This window comes from Herpailurus yagouaroundi, unplaced genomic scaffold, assembly GCF_014898765.1.
Source record: "Herpailurus yagouaroundi ecotype Mexico unplaced genomic scaffold, PumYag 142, whole genome shotgun sequence".
Taxonomy (NCBI): domain Eukaryota; kingdom Metazoa; phylum Chordata; class Mammalia; order Carnivora; family Felidae; genus Herpailurus; species Herpailurus yagouaroundi.
Window position 1 is genome coordinate 48,977,343 of NW_024412397.1, and position 6,933 is coordinate 48,984,275.

Sequence of the window (6,933 nt, forward strand, 5' to 3'; positions counted from 1 at the left end):
CCCATTCTTTGGACCACCTACACATCAGAATGTGCTGACATTTGAAATACAACATAATTGTACTTAGCAATACAACATTTCCCCATGACGTCATTGTGACTCTAGTGAGTGCCAGCATGTTCGGAAAATGACTCAGAAGGATGTTCCGTTGGCCCCAGAGGAGAATTTGGATTCTGTGGAAAAACTCAAAGACACTCAGAAAGGAAGGTCATTCAGAAGAGGCTGAGGGCACCTTCTTCCTTGCTCCAGAAGGATCCATTCTCTGCTATTTTCCAAGGAGTTGTCACATGAACTTCATCACTTCTAAGGTATCCATGCTTCTCTCTGGTCCTTATCTTAGTATCTTCTTTAGGTCTGAGAATGCTCAGCATGGGAAAAAAAAGGGCCTTTGAAGTCACTTTATATTGTTACCATTGTTATTCTTGTTTTTCTATCTGTGAATTTAAGAAACATTCTCAGGGTACCTGGGTGGCTCAGTCAATTAAATGTCCAACTCTTGATTTTGGCTCGGGTCATGAGCTCATCATTTGTGAGATCACTTCCCTTGTCAGCGTCTGTGCTGACAGCACGGAGCCTGCTTGGGATTCTCTTTCTCTTCTCTCTGCCCCTCCCCTGCTCTCTCTCTGTCTCAAAACAAACAAACAAACAAACAAACAAACAAACAAACATTTTTTAAAGAAGAAACCTTCTAAAAAGCAACCTTTTAACAACTTTTTTTATTTCTCCCTTCAGTTTGATAAATTTGGGCATGTGAAATCTAACTTCATCTTCATAAAATCTTGGAATCTCTTCCCACTTGTAAAGCACTGATGCAGGAAAAAGTGAATGAATTTAAGATGAAAACAATGAAATGTGTAGACATATAAGGAAGATGTGGTATGCTAATGGGTTTCTCTAGTAGATTTAAGTTATCATGTGAGAATTTTTTCCGGATTGAATAGTGCCTTGTCTCATCTGGGTTAACTTCAAACTGACTGGTGTTCTAAGCATCCACTGGGAAGAAGCAACTGAGGCCAGAGTGAGTTTATGTTGAGGATGAGCCAGGAGAGAAGATTCATTCCCAGACAGCAGCTCTGGCCCTCTAGGGCCCTTAGAATCCAGGTTTTGCTCTCCATTTCAAAGCTGCTTCCATAAGAATGCTTTTTTCCTTTAAGTTAATGCCATAGTTGCTGCCGCCATTTTGTCCTGACTCAGTGGTAGACCAGGAAACCAAGTCTTAGTTTGTTCTCTATGGCCCTGGGAAAGATTTTTCTATAGCTTGCCTTTTATGTGTCTCTTGATTTGGTTTAGTTTGTATTTTGAATGTTAAGAGTCTCATTTTTCACATGCACAGGGCTGGGATGAGGGCCATCATGCAGTGTGGGGTTGGCACCTGAGAACAATGAGTGCCCCCTTAAATGTTGCACCCTAGGTACCTTGCTTGCCTCCCCCAGTCCCTTCCCTGACAATGTGTCATAATTTACTGCCTACCAGAAACAACTGCTATTTCCATGGGACCTCATGGTATACTAGATTCTTTCAGTTTGGGTAGTATTAAAAGTGCCTGATATCAAGGTATGTGGTCTCTCTTTGAATGGTCTTCTTTTTGGACATGATTCTACCAGTCAGCCTTTATTGGGGAAACCTTTGGAGTCTGGGGTGGGGAAAATGGGTTAGTATATGTGTAGGGCCTGCCGAGTGCATCTTATAATCCAGAGGAGGAGATAAGAGTGACAGGGTGAGACTGTTACAGTACATTGCTAAGCGGGGTAGTACTGACTTCAGGAGTTGGGTAAAGGGAAGCTCCAAGTGGGCTGAGGTGGTGGAGAGACCGAACTGGCCCCTGCAAGCCCAGGTTGCCTGGGAGAAGTGGAAATGGAAGGACAGCCTTCCAGGATGAATGGCAGGGGTCCCGAGGCAGGACGTGCACGTGGGGAACCATGAGGAAATAAATTTGACCAGAGGAGGAGGAGAGTGTGAGGGTGTGAGGGTGGAAATGGGCCTGGAAGAGACAGTTAGGAAGCCCTAAAAGCCATGCCCTGGAGATCACTGTGAACTTTTGAATGAGACCGTCTAAAGGCAACTCATGTTGGAAATGAGTTCCAAGCATTTAGAAGGATTAGAAGTGAATCAAGGTAGTGAGTGGTGGCAATAAAGGTGAAAGGTCAACTTGACTGACAGCCTGAAGAAAAAGAAATTGTGATTGTTTAATCTATCACATAAGTGTTATGTGATCAAAGAATTAGATAACAAAGACCCAGATCCTTTTAGAGCAGTAGGGAGTGTGTGATAGTTGTTTGGGTCCAGGGAGTGGCCGATAGGGAGGTTCACAAATGACCCCAAGGTTTGTGGCTTGAGACATGAGACTTCCATGGCATCACAGAAACGGGTGGGGGGATTATGAAAGAACATCTTTGGGGAGGGAAGCTGGTGAAATCTATTTTAGACAGATGTGTATGGTGAGGGAGCATCTAAATGGAACTGCTTTGTGCTGGACACATGGGGTGAAAGGGAGGGCAGAGCTCAGGGCTTCATGTGTCCGTTTGGGCTCCGCCTAGAGCAGTGGAGTTGGAATCAAGAACGTCAAGAGGGGCGCCTGGGTGGCTCAGTCGGTTAAGTGTCCGACTCTTGATTTCCACTCAGGTCATGATCTCAAGGTTCATGAGATTGACCCCCGCACTGGGCTCTGTTCTGACAGTGAAGCCTGCCTGGGATTCTCCCTCTTCCTCTCTCTCTCTGCCCCTCCCCTTCTCACACATATACGTGTGCACTCTCTCCCTCTCTCTCTCTCTCTCAATAAATAAATAAACAAAGATGTTTTTAAAAAAGGAACGTGAATGGGGCGCCTGGGGGGCTCAGGCTGTTGGGTGTCAGACTTCGGCTCAGGTTATGATCTCGCGGTACGTGGGTTCGAGCCCCGTGACGGGCTCTGTGCTGACAGCTCAGAGCCTGGAGCCTGCTTCTGATTCTGTGTCTCCCTCTCTCTCTGCCCCTCCCCCGCTTGTGCGCTGTCTCTGTCTCTCAAAAATGAATAAGTGTAAAAAAAAACACTAAAAAAAGAAAAAAAGGAACGTGAAGAAATAGATGAGCTCACTGCAGGAGCAAGAGGATGTGGGTGGAGCAGAGCAGAGGGCTAAGCCTTTCTTGGGAGATACTTCAATACCAGAGATCAATAATGTGTAGGAGAGAGAAGTGATAGCCAAAGAAAGCTGGGAAAGTTCTCTGTGGGGAAGTCTAAGGAAGAGTTTAAAGGAGTAAAGCAAAATGCTGCCAAGAGGTCAGAGAGATTTGGATTGGGATAAGCCTAGACCAAGGACATTACTGGTCTTGCAGGAAAAAGTTTTATAAGGGCAGGGTGGGAGGGGGGTGGAAGATAGATCATAAACATCCAAGAATACACAGATGCGGGAAGGAGATTGTGACTGGTGGTGGGCAGGGGGATAGTCAGATCTAGCAAAGATAATTTCTTTTCTGAGGAAAGAAGGACTTGGGCATATTTGAAACTAGAAAAGAAGACGCCGTATACAGAGAGATTTGGAGATGCTGAAGAATGAGGGGAAATAGGGAGAATAATGAACTTCAATGGGAGACAGAAGGGGAATGGGGGCTCGCTTTAGAGAAGACAGCCCTTTTTCTGAGCCTCAGTAGAAGGACAGTGAAAAATGGGAAGGAGGCTTTCCCAAGAGATGCATGGGACTGGGGTTTCAGGGGAACAAGGAAAGAGCCTCACTGTTTGGTTTTGATCAAGTAGCTCAGAAATGTTAGAAATGTTATAACTCGAGTGAGCTCTGACAGTGTTGATGAATCTAATATTTAAGGCTAAATGCTGATGATGTGTACATTCAATTGTAGGATTATATATAATGATGATTTGCCAGGAGCCTGATCACTGATTATCAGTACCTACTTAATAAAGCATTTACCAGATTTTAAAAGTCCTTAATAGGGGCACCTGGGTGGCCCGGTCGGTAACATCTGACTCTTGATTTTAGCTCGGGTCATGATCTCACAGTCTCAAGATCAAGCCCCATGTGGGGCTGCAAGCTGAGTGTGGAGCCTGCCTGAGATTCTCTCCCTCTTTCTCCCTCTGCCCTTTCCCACCCCCGCTTGCACACATGTGTGCATGCACTCGTACTTTCTCTCTCTCTCTCAAAAAAAAGTCCTTAATAGAACCCATCAGAATAAAGTAGGAATCGGCAATCTCACCTTCCATCCCTATCACCCAAGTCTGCCTTCTGTCATAGAAGATTATGTGTAAATGCTACAAGCAGTTAATTGGGATGTTTTCCGCTGTTATTAGAGTTTGGGCAGTCAGAATCTTATGTAATGGGCTTCCTTTCCCTTTGCTGCTTAGGAAAATGCTTCTCACACAGTCCAGGTAAACCTTCCTAGACATGGGGGAAACCTTCCTAGAAAGGGTCCCATGTAAATCTTCAAACCTGGAGTGTGTGGTGGGTGCAGAAGTAGAGCAGGCAGACAAAGAAAGATCAAGGAAGAAAATATTGCAAAATTAGAAAATTCTAGAACTGAACTCCCCAATGTTTCAAGATAAAAGCAGAATATATGAGATCATGTCTGTGAGGGTAGCTGGGGCATGATAATGTGGTACGAAAACAAAGAGCATTATTTTTTTTTCAACGTTTTTTTATTTTTTATTTTTTTTATTTTTGGGACAGAGAGAGACAGAGCATGAACGGGGGAGGGGCAGAGAGAGAGGGAGACACAGAATCGGAAACAGGCTCCAGGCTCCAAGCCACCAGCCCAGAGCCCGACGCGGGGCTCGAACTCACGGACCGCGAGATCGTGACCTGGCTGAAGTCGGACGCCCAACCGACTGCGCCACCCAGGCGCCCCCAAAGAGCATTATTATATAGAGTTATATAAGCCTGGACCGGGACTTCATTCTGACCTACCTTTGAGTCCCAGGTCTGCCACCTTCTGGATGTGTGCTCATCTGTAAACAAATATAATTATAATGTCTAGTGTACTGAGAGGATGGGATAATATTTAGACAGCCATAGAAGAGTGGGTGCCAGTCCTCCCTGGCACTGTCGACCACTGGTTTAATTCTTTCACCAAATTAACCAGTGACTTCCTGAGTGTGAATTTATCATTTGTATTTCCTAGTTCTAGGTAAGTGAATTTAGCTGTGGGCAGCCTACTCTAGACACTACTGGAAATTCAGCATGCATGAGAACGGGGTCTCTCACACATATTTAATCAGACATTGTCTAACAAAGGAAGCAATTGATGCCCCATTCACAATGTTTTTAAACCTATATAAAGAGTCATTGATTCAGAACAGTTGCTAGGCCCGTGACAATGTGTGTTTGTTGGTTCCCATGGAGACCACCCTGCTGGCTGTTCTGTGATGGAGCCTTAATTATACACTGGGATTGCCAGGGAGCCTTCAGAGCTGTCTCCATAACAACATCTCCCTGTGTAGTAACAGACCGCCATCCTGAACTGTGTTTCCTCTCTAGGGGTTGCTCTTAAAAGGGGTGAGAAGATCTACTGGTAAGTTTCAGCCTCTGACGGATTTATCCTTATGAAGATCTCTTAAAAGGATAAGAATTTTTCTGAGTTTTGACTAGCTGTCTCTCCGGCTGTTTTGCCAGATCTTGGGAGCACAGACTAATGTCTTTCTTTTTTCAATGACATGTTGACATTTCTCTTGACCTATTGCCAAGATATTGAACCAAGAAGGAGTTTTGGCAATGTCAGTTTACCGGGTAAAATTAAGCCTGTTTTGTGTATAGGATGAACTTGTAAAAGCATTGTCAACAGATGCTGTGAGGGTTTGATGTTTGGAATTTTAAAATGTCTCCAAGACCATTGATAAAACTCTTGCCATTTCTGGTAGAAATTTTTTTTCTAAAGAAGAGGGAACAGCTTAGTGTCTTTTAATATGGGATCACACAAATTTCGTGTCTTCTAAATAACATAATTGTTTACTCTTTGCTTAAGTTTTTAGATGTATTTGTACAGAAGTTTCAAGGCTTGATTTTGAATCATAAGTTGAACTTTTTTTGAGTAGGTGACAAGTAAACACATCTTTCAGGTTCAGGAATGAGACTTCTTAGGTTCAGTATCCGGCATGCACGAGTATACACACATGTGCGGGTGTGCACACACACACAAAGAAGACACTATGGGAAATCCTGGGAGTAGAGTTATGATGCCCATCACGTTTTGCTCTCACTAGGTCGTCTATGCTGAACAGTGTTAGTTCTCTCCTTCTTCCTACTCTGTTGCTACTGTTACCCCTTCCCTGCCCCACCCAGTTTTATTGAGATATAATTGACATATAACTATTAGCTTAAGGTGCACAACATGATGATTTGATTTTGTATATATCGCGAAACAATCACTGTAACAAGTTTACATCCATCACCTCACGTAGTTACAGAAAACTAGGGAACGCTTCATGAATTTGTGTGTCATCCTTGTGCAGGGGGGCCATGCTAATCGTTTTCGGTAATGTTCCAAATTTAGTACATATGGTGCCAAAGTGGGCACAGTTACTTCCTTTCCTTTATTTTCCTCATCATTCTTGTCATCGTCACCGCCTGTTGGGTGTGGAGAGCCTGTCACTGTCTTTCCACACTTACTGAATAGGGAAAGGGAATCAGGAAAGAGGAGCCTCCCCGACTCAGTCTTCCCTCTAATCAGCCTAAGACTCCACCTCTCTTGCTGGGACAGTGAAAAGCTCATTTGAGGGGCACCTGGGTGGCTCAGTCCATCTTCAGCTCGGGTCATGATCTTGCGATTCATGACTTTGAGCTCCACATTGGGCTCACCGCTGTTAGCACAGAGCCCGCTTCAGATCCTCTGTCCCCCCTGTCTCTGGCCCTCCCCTGCTTGTGCACTGTCTCTCAAAAATAAATAAATGTTAGAAGAAAAAAAGAAGAAAAGAAAAGAAAAGAAAAGAAAAGAAAAGAAAAGAAAAGAAAA

The 6,933-nt window shown here is 44.2% G+C and overlaps 1 protein-coding gene and 1 non-coding gene across 6 annotated transcripts in view; one reads left to right on the forward strand and one right to left on the reverse strand.

Moving 5' to 3' along the window:
* Positions 1–6,933, forward strand: part of SLC35D4 (solute carrier family 35 member D4) — a 136,710-nt gene that overhangs the window by 83,702 nt on the left and 46,075 nt on the right. The window lies entirely within an intron of this gene.
* LOC121033275 (U6 spliceosomal RNA) lies at positions 6,389–6,498 on the reverse strand. The gene has a single exon (XR_005791799.1). It is a non-coding gene; the product is annotated as a U6 spliceosomal RNA (small nuclear RNA).